The following is a 12,752-nucleotide window of genomic DNA, read 5'->3' as shown; positions in this document are numbered from 1 at the left end:
TTGTCTTCAACACAGTGGGTTATATTTTATCTGTATCGATAATGCCTCTCAAATTGTTTATAACATTTCACATTAATTCCTCATGTTTACTGTGAAATGCGACATTTGAAATTAATGTTATAAACTGCTATATGGTTATAAACTGCTATATGGTTTTAAAAATAAACTGAATTATGTGGTAATATTTATAGAAAGTACACTTCTGAAAATAACGTTACTGCACTGGAAATTAAATCTGTGCAAATAGACTAGTTCTGCTTGAAAAGATTTTGTTATCGTCTGCAGTCTGAATATACATTGCCTTTCCTGCAGCAAGGAAAACAATGGCCTTTACAGCTAGCTGATCACCATATCAATGGCACATGCCACAACAGAAAAGCACTAGTTTATTTGATTGATCATGGTAGATAAACCCCAAATAACAGAGAAATTAACAAATGCTTGACATTTGCTCAACATCCATTATTCTGACACTACTTCAGAATTTCAAAGCCTGAAAGCATGCTTAATCAACATTCATATTCCCCAGTGAACCACAGGCACCATATTGTGCCCCGCCTAAGCACTGATGAAAACTGCATATTAGCCGTTTCCAAAACGTTCTGGGACTGTACACAGAGCTCCTGCTATCTCTTGCTCCACACTTTCTTTTAAACCTTTCGAAGAGCAAAGCATCTGCTAGTTGGACTCGGGGGATGTATGCAAAATGAACTGAACACAGTTTTACAGGCAGGGTATCTTCAGATCAAACTTCATTTGGGGGGCTGAAAAAGACTGAACAGGCCTCGCCTGGGACAGAAACCTGCGGGAATTTCTGCAACACCATTGGGAGCTTTACCAAATCTGACTACAGACAATCTCCAATTCAAATCGCCCGTATATCAGTACCCTTGTCATTACTCGGAGTCCTAGATGCACTCTTTCCATTCCAGCTCTGTAGACACTAGACAGGATGGTGCAGCTAAGCAGGAGGTGCACAATTTGCATGCTGTCGAAATGCGAAAGGGTAACAGTGACAGCACTGTGTCGAATTTGGTTCCCTCTAGAACTTTTAACTCTGTAGGGTAGCATTGTTGACAGATGACACCCCAACATCTGTGTTACGTATACTTCACAGCTGAGGAACATTGGCTTTCAGTTGCATATGTTGGCACATGACCCTACCTACAATTATATGGCAAAAATACATTTAAATTTACATTTCATAAGTTATTCTAAAAAAAACTAGACAGAAGGTATTAAACTGGGGAAAATTATTTGCATTTCAAAGTTAGATTTTAATATACTCATCATCCCTGTAAAATGTTCCTTCTATTTTAATCTGACTGTACATTATTTAACATTACAGTGGAGTTCAACATTTTAAATACAAGGTCAAAAGTATAATTTAATTTCTAAACACTGCTATTAAGTTCTCACTCTTTGAAAAATTATTTTTAATCAAGAATTATTTCTAATATCAGAATACATATCATAGAAATAAATAATAAACTAGTCTTAAAGTAACTGAACAAAATTAAGTTGAACTATTGAAATCATATGTTCAGATTAATGTTGAAATGTATTATTCATCATAAATGAACTTTCAAATTCATCATTGGCAAACTGCAGTAAAGTGCAAAACAAATCAATGTTGAAAAAAATTAACCAGTTTCCAATACGCTGAGCTTTCAATGGTCAGTGATAATTTGTCAGTGATCCGGGTGTCACTATATGACAAACTTTATTTCAACATAATAAAATGCAGTGCAAAAGAATTACTATAGAGTATTTAAGGTATCGAAATCATTATCACTTAAAAGTTCCAACTATTAGCTGTGGTTCATATTACAATGTACTCCCTAATTTCCATTGGGGGCCTATTGTTCTTATCCAAACAAAAACAAAAAAATCAGTAATTACCCATGGAAATATAGAGGATGATACAGGATTTCCACTATGCAAGATACAAATATACTTTGGTCCTGAAGCTACTGCAATGCATTTCTGTTGCTGTGCCACATTACTAACTGTATTTCCTTGCATAAAACACAAGGGGAAACTGTAGTTAGTGTATAGAAACAGAATTTTCTTCATTAAATCTACTCAAGCAGATATTAAAGATGCATTTAATATACTGTGAATGGTCGGTGGGCACCACCAACTGTGACAGACCAGTTACTGATGAGCTGCCGCTGGACGTCCTTCTCAGCATGAATCTGTGTCTTAGCCTGCTGAAGGACAGTGATAGCTTCCCATGTGAGCAGCTCTATTCATCTCTGAAGTATTTACTAAATCACAAGCCCCTGTGCAGAAACCGAGCAGCTCAGCGCATGCTAACAAATGATGGATGGCCTAGTCAATCCGTTATGTCTTGAAGCGTGATTTCCTGCCATTCCTATCACAAAGCCCCCAGAGTATAGCACACTGATCGGACACAGAAAATATATTTTGCAGGCACTGAAAAGAGTGGCAGGAGTTCTTCCCATCAGGGCCTTAAAACGGTATTAGTTTTTGTGTGGTTCCCAAAACCCGATAAAGTAATAAAAAATGGCAAGATATATACAAGACATTAATTATATATAGGACTGAAAATCATTGATTTAAAAAATAACAAATAAGCACTCTTTCAGTTAACTGCAAAACATTGCGTCCAATTTACAATCTTAAGTAAATGTTGCAAAATCTACAATTAAGTGCAAATCAAAAACAATAATTAAATCTCCACAATTTAATCACCTCACAATATTCAACAAAGATCATATAGTCAGTATATGTATCACCAATAGAAAAGGATTCAAAATATTTAATGATAAAAAATACTTGCAAAATTAAGTGATGGATGCTATAATTTTGAGAGGCTTTAAAATTTTTGGATTTGATACTTATCATACCAACAATTCATTAGAATCAGGACTTACTAAATAAGAATTATTTTTAAAGAAATGATTGTAAACTTTCCTTTGTTCAATCGTTTATTTGTTGCAAAGTTATGTTTGGCCAAGTCAACCTCAACTTATTCCAGTTATGAAGGGTAACAATTCTAAAGGATTAAATAAAATAGCAATTGCTGAAAATGGGAGGACATTAGCCAGTACCCTGAAGGAAAGAGGTCAATATTTTTAAATTGGCCTTTTCTACAATTTGCATCTCTGCCCTTTGAGATTTCAACATTTTTATTCAATTCCTATCACCATTCAGTAAAATACTTTGTCCCATTATTCTTATCAGTTTTTTTCTTTGAAGCAATGTAATAATTCTAAGAGCCCCTCAAATATCCTGTATTAAAATTCATCCCATACAAAGATAAAATACCATTTTCCACCTGAAAACAATATGCAGAACGGCATCACTACTGGCAAATGTTAGCTTGTTATCACAACAGAAATGTAACGGAAACAGAAAAATGGACTTTCAGGCAGTTTTTTAAAAATGGCCTAACATCATGAATAGCCCTTGGCATGCAAGGATAAACTAGAAGATAGAATGAACTATTCAATCAGGAAAAGGGGCACATTCAAAAAAACGGTGATTGGTAACAGTTCAAGCAGGACAATCATGATATAAAAATGAAATTTAATACAGGTGCACAACCTTTTATCCGAAAGCCTTGGGACCAGACACTTCTCGGATTTCGGAATTTTTCGGATTTCCGAATGGAAGATTTTTAGCGTAGATTAGGTAGGTAGCGCGGGCGGCATGAAAAGTCTGGAGCGGCTGCCTCCTCCCTGGAGACCAGGGAATCATTGTAAATCATTGCTTAAATGTTAGTCAGTTAGTTTGGAGGGATTTTATGTGGTGGGGGGGAGTGAAGGGGGAAACTTTAAATCTTAGTCCCCTACCTGGTCGGAGAGGCGGGGAGCGGGCAATGCCTTACTGGGTCGCCATGCAGTAAGCTGTGGCCGCCGACTCCCAACATCGCGGAGCTGGAGGCCGCGGGCGGCGCCGGTTGGAGCTCCGACCCCGGCAACTCTACCCCTGGCTGCGCGGCGCTCCAAATCCAGCGCCGCCCACAGCCGGACGCCCGCAGCCCCAGCTCCGCGATGTTGGGAGTCGGCGGCGTCGCAGCATTGGGATACTAGCGGTGAGCAGGCAATGCCTTACCGGGTCGTCGTGCCGTAAGCTCCGGAGCGCTGTGGCCGCCGACACACAACATCGCGGAGCTGGGGCTGCGGGCGTCCGGCCGCGGGCCACGCTGGATTTGGAGTGCCTCGCAGCCAGGGGTAGAGTTGCCAGGGTCGGAGCTACAACCGGCGCCGCCCGCGGCCGGACGCCCGCAGCCCCCAGCTTCGCGATGTTGGGAGTCGGCGGCCACAGCACTCCGGAGCTAACTGCACTGCGACCCGGTAAGGCATTGCCCGCTCCCCGCCTCTCCGACCAGGTAGAGGACTAAGAATTAAAGTTTCCCCCTTGACCCCCCCCCCCCCCCCCCCCCTTCACATAAAAGCCCTCCTAACTAACTGATTAACATTTAAGCAATGATTTACAGATGTTTAAGTGTCTCCGTGGTCTCCGGGGAGGAGGCAGCCGCTACAGTAGTACAGACCTGGGTTGACCGTGGGTCGTTTCGGGTCAAGTTTGGCGCTGAACGCGAGCTTTGGTGTGCAGACGACATCCTGGAAAAAAAGTCTGGTTTTCGGAGCTTTTCGGTTTCCGGAACTCCGGATAAAAGGTTGTGCACCTGTATGATTATATTTAAAAATCAACAGAAAATAAACTAGTTTAATGAAGGTATGGATTCTGACATCTGGCAACTCTTTTTGACATAGTTGACCATGAAAATGGGAGTTTGCTAAGAGTTAATGGCCACTCATGAATAGCTCACATGGAATTAGGCAGGCAAAATAAAAAAATATTTAAAAAATAATATTGGTAACTCAGGCACACAATTATGAGCATTTGAATCATATGAAGATTTGGGTCAGCAGTCACTATTGGGCAATGCATCTAATTGTGTTTGCAGCGTCTGGCCATTGAAGCTGAGGTTTGACAGATAGTGGGGCAGAAGCCAATATCTACAGTTAGACCTCAATTGCAAAATAGCTGGCAGAGCTTGGACTACTTTGAAAGCAATCTTTACAAGGACACGACTGGGATCTTTTTAAAATTATTGAAGTAATAGTTCGAGTAGATGTTAAAATACTTTGAATGGTTTTAATAATGGAAATGGAGGTCTTGCCTTTTATGAAGAGCCAGATAACACAGAAATATCACTTCTTGCAGGATATTAGCAATTGCTGTGCTAAGTTTTCATACATACATTATTTTAAAAGGCATTAAACATTTAAGAAGAAAATTGGGTTAATGAAGGTTAGTTACATTTTTTACTGTGTAATCTGATGTTCTTAGTTGCTGCTCTTGCAAATCTTGCAGAGTATTCCAAATCTTAACTTCAAATGTGAAGTCCTTCGCATTTCCCCTTTTTCTTTTGCCAATCTTCAACCGCCAACTCGGATGCCACCTTTTACAGTTTTCTTGCTATTTTATCAAAATTCCGTCATTTCAATATCGCTGTTACATCTTCCTTTGACTTAGTTAAACAGTCGTTGCAGAGATGAGTACCTACAATAAAGTGCATATGACTACTTGAACCTTTGTGAGCTGACAAGAGAGAACTGCAATGCACACAAATCTGTAAATTCCAGTTACTTGTCCCTATTATGATTTGAACATAATGATAGATTTCAACAAATTATTGCAGATATCTTATTTCTTATTTCACAGTACTCGTCAATTTCTAGTAATACGGTATTTTTCGTGCTCTCCCACCACTCTTAACATTTCAGATAATCCATGGGCCATTTGGGTGCTGCAATGATATAGATTATGATCTTTCATCTCTGAAGTCTGCATTTGATCAGTTGAAGCCAGTTTATGCATAGTTCTAGTGGCTCATGTGAAATAAATTTGAGATGTTTCAATTTACATCTTCAACTTGGCACGAGCCTGCAGTAGCAATGTATCTTTCTCGGGCTAATGTTGAACATGAAAATATTTGAGAGTTTAAAGCCAAACCACATTGCTGTGGAGAATAATGAAAATACTTTTGGTAACTGACCATATTATACTTGATCTGTGAAAACTTGCAACACGTGGCAAAACTGCCAAGATAGATATTCAATTTAACTTTAAATTAAAAGGAAAAATTAAACCAAGAGGTTGAACAGACTGAAAGAGCTTAAGTATTTATTTGTTCTTGAAAATATTATTCAAAATTACTCTTGTTCATGTGAAGAAGGTATGAAAATATGAAAACAGAAATGTTTAAAGAATGCTTAGTTGCCTACAGCATGCCTAAAGCAATAGAGATATATTGTGGGAAAGGTTAGGACTTTCCATTCTCCAACTCACTGTCAACAGAATACTTTTAAAGACATATCCATTGCAGAAACAGAATGAGACCCTTTGATATGCTCAAAATGACAGCACAGAAACAGGCCCTTCAAACCATAGAGATTGTATCAACCATCATATACATGTTTTTTTACACTAATCCTATCCTAAGCCATTTTATTTTCCCCACATTCCCATCAGCCCCCACTCACCATACCCAGGGCCACCCAGATAGTACTCACCTATGCATCAGGGCTAATTTATAGTGGCCTTTTTAAACCCACACATTTTTAAGAAGTGGTGGAAAGCAGAGTAACCAGATGAAATGAACAAACTCCACTCTGACAGCATTAGAAGTCATAATTGAACTTGGGTTGCAAGAAATGCAAGGCAGCAACTCAACCAGTTATGTCATCTATGACACCTTATCCTGCTATTCTGCTACCACACCAGCCATGGAGCCTTGTATTTTATTTTCAGTTCCTTATTTGCCTACAAGTTCCTGTTTCTTATCCGATATTCCCCTTTGTTTTCAAATGGCTCAAATGAGTTTACATTTAAGGATCAGACAGCTCCTCTGGAGAACTTGGATTTGAGACATTTTAGATTGGGACCCTTCTTCAGACTTTCTATGTGGACTTCAAGGCCTTTGTCAAACTCCTGCTTATTGAAGGGTTAGATATCATCGAAGGTGAGCTGGCAAACTGGATTCAAACTAGGCTTGGAGGAAGGAGTCAAAGGGTAGTTGTAGAGGCCAGCTTTTGTGATTGGAGGCTGTGACCTGTGGAGTGCCGCAGAGGTCGGTATTGGGTACAATGCTGTTTGTGATAATACATTGACAATATGGATTGATAATGCACTTAACATAATTAGTAAATTTGCAAATAACACCAAAATTGGTGGGATTAGACAATGAGGAATGTTATCCAAGAAGTAGATCAATTGGGAAAGTGGGTCAAAGAATAGCAAATGTAATTTAACTCTGACAAGTGTGAACTGTTGTACACTGGTATGTCAAGCCAAGGCAGGACACAGCAAATGATAGAGCCAGAGAGTGTGGCAGACAAAGAGAACTGGGAGTACGACAGTGCCTGGTTCCCTGAAAGTAGCAAGTCAGGTGAAGAAGGTGTATGGCACGTTTGCCCTAATTGGGAAGGATATTGAGTACAATGGTTGGGATATCATAATGCAGCTGTACAATCTATTGGTGAAACCTCACTTAGAGAACTATTTACCCAGCCATTGAAAGGATATCATTAAGTTGGAAGTGGTGCAAAAGAGATTCATCAGAATGTTATGTCGGCTTGCAAGACTTGAGTTGTAGGGTGAGATTGTATAGGATGGGAGTTTACACTTGGGGGGGGGGGGGGAGGGGGGGGGGATAGGAGGGGGGGGGAGAGAGGGGGGGAGAGAGGGGGGGGGGGAGAACAAACAATACACAACAGGTGCAGGAGTAGGCCATCATGGCTGATCATCCCCAATCAGTACCCCGTTCCTGCCTTCTCCCCATATTTTTGACTCCTCTATTTTTAAGAGCCCTATCTAGCTCTCTCTTGAAAGCATCCAGAGAACCTGCCTCCACCGCCCTCTGAGGCAGAGAATTCCACAGACTCGCCACTCTCTGTGAGAAAAAGTTCCTCGTCTCCATTCTAAATGGCTTACTGCTTATTCTTAAACTGTGGCCCCTAGTTCTGGACTCCCCCAACACCGGGAACATGTTTCCTGCCTCTAGCGTGTCCAAGCCCTTAACAATCTTATATATTTCAATGAGATTCCCTCTCATCCTTCTAAACTCCAGAGTGTACAAGCCCAGCTGCTCCATTCTCTCAGCATATGACAGTCCCGCCTTCCCGGGAATTAACCTTGTAAACCTACGCTGCACTCCCTCAATTGCAAGAATGTCCTTCCTCAAATTAGGGGACCAAAACTGCACACAATACTCCAGGCGTGGTTTCACTGGGGCTCTGTAGGCTCACTAGGGCTCTAGGGGAGAGAGGAGGGGGGGGGGGGGGGGGGGGGGGGAGGAGGAGAGAGAGAGGGAAGGGGAGAGGGGAGGGGAGGGGGGGGAGATGGAGAGGCTGCTGGGCCCATGGCGAGCGGGCTGCTGGGCCCACGGCGAGCGGCGACCAAATTACTGCGAGTCGGGGGGGTGACGCAAATCGCAGTGCGTGGAAAACAGTGCGCACAGGCCGCGCGAGCAGACCCATTGTGACGTCATGAGCTCGTTTATTTTCCAAGTCATTTGAAATTTTTTAACATTTTCATAAATAACTCGAGAAATAATGCATGAAATTTTCAGATAAGACGATTTTTGATTTTTTCACAGCGTAAATCTCTATCGGAATATGTAACAATTTCACCGTTAGATCGTCGTGTTTTCGACATATGAATCGCACACGAACATCACACAAATAAATACACATCCAAGACCAGTTTTATGTATAGAGATATGGAAAGGAAAGTTTAGAGGCCTTTAGGCCAATTGCAGGCAAATGGGACGAGCACATAATGGCGACTGTCAGCATGGACAAGGTGGGCTGAAGGATCTGTTCCTGTGCTGTACAGCTCTATGATTCTTCCTCCTCCCAGAGGAGGTATTTCTCATTAACCTTGCAAATTTCCTTTTTCAAATTAAACAGCTCGGATCATCTTTTACTCCCAGATTTCCAAATTTGACATTATATATTAGTTATATATGGACATCATTGCAAGATTTCCAGAAAATATTACAATGATTTCAAATCCATGAATATATATTTTAGCACTGTCTCATCTCGCAGACAAATTACCTATTCACATGACAAGGTTTGCTCCAAACCAATGGGAAGCATTTGTAAGTAACAATCTCTTGTGCGGGACCGATCAAATGCCAAAACTGCACATTTGCAATTGTCATTGATCCTCAGACCTCCACCATCTCAAAGCATCGAGGAAAGGACTATATTGGTTCATTTATACATTATCTAGCTTTCACAAAATGCTAACAAATCTCGACCTTTGGTTATACTTTTCCAAGTACTCCCTTAATCTTTTCCTGATGATAGATGATGGCAGGTTTTATTGCCAACTGATTTACCTATTCAATTGACAAGGTCACTTGAACCTTAATTATTTATTTGTTCTTCCTTTCTTAGCACCAATGTTATAATTAGTAAAATAAATAGTAAACAAAAGTTCTCAGAAAAAGCACCTTCTCTTATTCTGTTTATTTTATACATGAAATTACGTTTTTAAAATAAGGCTCAAAAAGGCTGGCAGCATCATCAAGGACCCACATCATCCTGGCCACACACTCATCTCACTGCTACCTTCAGGTAGAAGGTACATGAGCCTGAGGACTGCAGCATCCAGGTTCAGGAGTAGCTGCTTCCCCACAGCCATCAGGTTATTAAAATCAACTGAAACAAAACTCTGAACATTAATAGACCATTATCTGTTTATTTATTCATGTGGGTATATATTTATATAATGGTATATGGACACACTGATCTGTTCTGTATTCATGCCAACCATTTCTGTTGTGCTGAAGCAAAGCAAGAATTTAATTGTCCTATCTGGGACACATGACAATAAACTCACTTGAATCTCAATAATTAAATATTCAGATTACGAATAATTTGGTCACAAAGAATGGAAAAAAGCAAGATATTTTAGACAAACACATTTTAGATTTTATTTACAATTTAGTAAAAAATATCTGGATTTTGAAAGCTCCAATTATCTGGTATTTGTTTGTAGAATTTGGTTACAGCTACTCATATGACCAACATATGACCACCAATCAAACATCAAGGCAATCTTTCATTCCTACCCCTGCCTGTGAGAACCTGTTTCCTTTTCATGCTTCTGCAGAACTCATATTACCTAAATACAACTACATCCATTCTTCCACTCTTGTTCAGCAATATATTTAAATGTTAGAGACAAGGCACAAACATTTTTAACCATGTTCAGTCAGAACTGGTGACTGGATGATCCATGATAGTCGACTCCCAAAATCCCACCACCAGAGAAGCCAATCTTTGGCCAACATGCTTTGCTGTTGTGGTATCAAGAAATACTGAGAATAATGAATACAACATGAATACAACCCAATAATTGGGTTAACGTGGGAGAGTCTTGGACTTGAGGGCACAGCCTCAGAATAAAAGGGCGTACCTTTAGAAAGGAGTTGAGGAGGATTTTCTTTAGCCAGAGGGAGGTGAATGTGTGGAATTCATTGCCAGCCGACGGTGGAGGCCAAGTCTTTGGGTATTTTTAAAGCAGAGATTGAGAGGTTTAGTTTTTAAGTTTAGTTTAGTGATACAGCGCAGAAACAGGCACTTCAGCCCACCGAGTCCGCGCCGACTAGCGATCCCCGCACACTTACACTATCCTACGCACACCAGGGACAATTTACAATTATACCAAGCCAATTAACCTACAAACCTGAATGTCTTTGGAGTGTGGAAGGAAACCAAAGATCCCAGAGAAAAGCCATAAAGGTCATAGGGAAAACGTACAAACTCCGTACAGCAAGCACCGTGTAGTCAGGATCGAACCCGGGTCTCTGGCACGAAAAGGCAGCAACTCTACTGCTGTGCCACGATGCCACCGCTAGTAGTGGTGCTCCTAATGTAGTAGTTCTAGAGTAGTAAGTGTGTGAAAGGTTATGGGGAGAAGGCAGGAGAATGGATTTGAGAGGGAAAGATAATCAGCCATGATTGAATGGCAGAGTAAACAATGGGACGAAAGGCTTTAATTTTCCTCCTATGACTTATGAACATCAAAGACTGGGGGACAAGAAAACATTTGGCTGTAGCACTTAAGACTTGTTTTCAGAATTAACCACACTATTCCAGCACAGTTGCAACACTTGAATGTTCCTAACATTATGGAATATGGGGAATTTTCCTTAACATTAAGGGATATGGAGAAAAAGCCAAAAAACGGGTACTGATTTTGGATGCAGCCAGGATCACATTGAGTGGCGGCGGTGGCTCGAAGGGCCAAATGGCCTACTCCTGCACGTATTTTCTATGTTAAACTGTCCAGACTTGTCTTGTTTACAAAATGTAGGCACATTAAATCTTACTAATTACTGTTCAATTATTCTTCTTTGAATCATCACAAAGAATTGGAAGGGATCATCAACAGGCAATCAGACAGCATTTACACTCTAATTACCTGCTCACTGTACCTACTCAAGATGGGTTTTACTTGAACAACTTGAGTCTAGACCGTCAACATTAGTCCAAACACGAATCAAAATGCCAAGCCCCAGATGGAGGGGTGAGCGATTCTTCTTTACATGACGGCAGCATTTGTTTTACAATAGCGTCAAGAACTGTAGTGAAACTGATGTCAATGGACATCAAAGGAAAAGCACCACAATGTTTGAAGTTTTGCCTCGGAATAGAAAATCATTGTGGAACAAAAAAACAGAATGCTGGAAGAAATTAGCACATCGAACTCCATCCAAGCTTACTTCAAACCAATCTCACCCTTGGCATCAACTGCGCAGACAACAAGGGTGCCATTGCAGGCTGGCGCACAAACTTCTACCTTACGGCGTGCAGTCATCAGATTTTTGACATCCACTCATAAGTCCCTCTGGATATTAAAAGATCACCCGGCTACCATCTCCAAGATCTCATCACATCACAATCTCACTTCCATCCAGAATGCTCGCTTTGATCTTTTATCTTGGATCCATAAATTGGACTGCCTTGATCAGCCCATTATTTCTTGTCTGTTCTTGCCCTACTGAACTCATTCCATTATATCTGGTCTCCATCTTGTTTCCCCTCCAGGTTTTGTCTATTTAAATCTGAAACACCTCTCGTGATCTTCAAACATTTTGACAATTTCCAGTTCTCTGGTCCCAAATAGTTTACGTTTACCATGAATACCCAGTTCCTATACACCTCCATCACCCATTAGGGTGGCCTTGGGGCCCTCTGTTTATTAACAACATCTCATATTCTGCTTGAGTGGCTTACGACACAACATAATAAAATTTTAATTCATGTAATTAATCCAATTTCATGTAACCCACAGCTCATGTCACACACACACACACACTCACTTGCACACCTACCTTTCTCCTCCCATCTGCCTATCATCCCCCTACCCATCTGGTTCCACCGATCATCTACCAGCCTCTATCCTATTCCCCATTTTATTGTTAGTGGCTTTACAATTGCCAAAGATTCCAAGGTTAAAATCCTAGTTAGACACAAAATGCTGGAGTAACTCAGCAGGACAGGCAGCATTTCTGGGAAGAAGGAATGGGTGATATTTCGGGTCGACACCCGTTTTCAGACCGTTAACATCCTAGTGGTCATCATTGGCCCGTACTTCAATTGGACCAGTCACATCAATATTGTGACAACAAGAGTAGGGATTCTGTGGTGATTAATGTGAGGTTATCCACTTTGGTGGCAAAAACAGGAAAGTAG

At 40.7% G+C, this 12,752-nt stretch overlaps 1 protein-coding gene across 7 annotated transcripts in view; it reads right to left on the bottom strand.

Moving 5' to 3' along the window:
- cdin1 (CDAN1 interacting nuclease 1) overlaps nt 1–12,752 on the bottom strand; it is a 177,841-nt gene that overhangs the window by 151,803 nt on the left and 13,286 nt on the right. The window contains exon 2 of one of the 7 annotated variants that reach the window (XM_055640704.1): nt 5,299–5,541. The exons of the other annotated variants lie outside the window; for them this stretch is intronic. The gene's annotated coding sequence lies outside the window, so the exon portion shown is untranslated. The remainder of the gene's footprint in view (nt 1–5,298; nt 5,542–12,752) is intronic. 7 annotated transcript variants of the gene reach the window in all.

Source organism: Leucoraja erinacea, chromosome 9 (genome assembly GCF_028641065.1).
Source record: "Leucoraja erinacea ecotype New England chromosome 9, Leri_hhj_1, whole genome shotgun sequence".
Classification (NCBI taxonomy): Eukaryota; Metazoa; Chordata; class Chondrichthyes; order Rajiformes; family Rajidae; genus Leucoraja; species Leucoraja erinaceus.
The sequence above is the reverse complement of the archived record's forward strand: the minus strand, read 5'-3'. Positions and strand labels throughout refer to the sequence as shown.